Source organism: Phaseolus vulgaris, chromosome 4 (assembly GCF_000499845.2).
Source record: "Phaseolus vulgaris cultivar G19833 chromosome 4, P. vulgaris v2.0, whole genome shotgun sequence".
Lineage (NCBI taxonomy): Eukaryota > Viridiplantae > Streptophyta > Magnoliopsida > Fabales > Fabaceae > Phaseolus > Phaseolus vulgaris.
In genome coordinates, this window is record NC_023756.2 from 9,349,559 (window position 1) to 9,350,974 (window position 1,416).

Here is a 1,416-nt window from a genome sequence, read left to right on the forward strand (position 1 = left end):
GTAACGCATGATTGAGAGTCTTCCTTGTCTTAAACTTTGGTTTCTTAGTTAGTTCGCATTGTTCTGATTAATTTCTTGGGCGCATGATTCAAGAGAGAGGAGGTAAGCATTCCCATGGAGTATACGCATGGAACAAAGTGGGTATTGATTAAACCAGTAGACGCATATTTTACTGGTGAGTTTCAGTTGAATTAGATTGGCGAATGTTCAACCTGGTTTAACTATGTTGGATGATTGAGAAAAGATTAATCTTTAGAGAACCTATGAAGAATTCAATGGTGGAAGAACTTGGGGATCAACTTCTTTTTATTTTCTATTTCAATCTCTTTTACATTTTCTGGATAATTATCTTATTTATTACTAACTTTTCATTACTTGTAGATAGATTTTGAATTCGGTTAACTGAATCACTATTGGATTCGTTGGGAGACGACTTGGGGTCATCTGGTCACAATTATACTATCATCTCTCTAGTGTTAGACAAGTCTACGCTAGATTTATATTAATTTGATAGCAAAGCGAAAGCTATCAAATTTGGCGCCGTTGCCGGGGAATTCAATTTGATTTTGGTTATTAGGTTTTTCTTTTTATCTGTATATTTTTTTTTATTTTCCTAATTTTATTTTTTGCATATTTAAATTTTTTTTTCTTCTTATTAGTTTTTATTTATTTAGTATACTCTAAAAAACTAAAAAAATATAATATTCAACATTTTTTTATAAACGAAAAAAAATTAAAAAACGAAAAAATAAAAATTAAAAAAATATAATATTCAGGATATTTTTTTTATCTCTTATATCTTATCTTTATTTTATTTTTATTTATTTTTATTATCTTTCTTTATATCTTTTATCTTTATTTTGTTTAGATTTTTTTTATTTTATCTCATATATCTTTTATCTTTATTTTTTGTTTTGATTTGTTTTGATTTTATTCTTTTATATCTTTTATCTTTATCTTATTTTGCCTTTATTTTATATCTTTTCTGTTTTTAGTTATTTTTTTTATTTTGTTTTGTCATCTTTATTTATTTCTATTTTTGTTTACTCTTTTTATTTTCTATATTTTATTTATTTATTTATTTATTTTAACATACTTTTTTTTCTCTAACTATTTTTTTTAAGCATTAAGTGTAGCATTTGCATTAGTTTTGTTTTTTAGGATCTTGCATTTAGGGTAGACACTTCAGTTGCTATTCTTTGATTTTTTAATATTGAAAGCAATTTAGGGAAGACTCTGGCTAGGAAAGACTTGGTTTCTAAGTTTATCCACTTGTGACTCACCTCTCTTTCCTGGGAGTTTACTTGGTTTGCTTTTCAATTTAAAAAAAAAAAAGAGAGAGTTTGCTCTAAGGCGTGTAATAGGTGTTGGTGTCCATAATATACATCCCTTGTTTTCAATTCTAAAATGGAACGG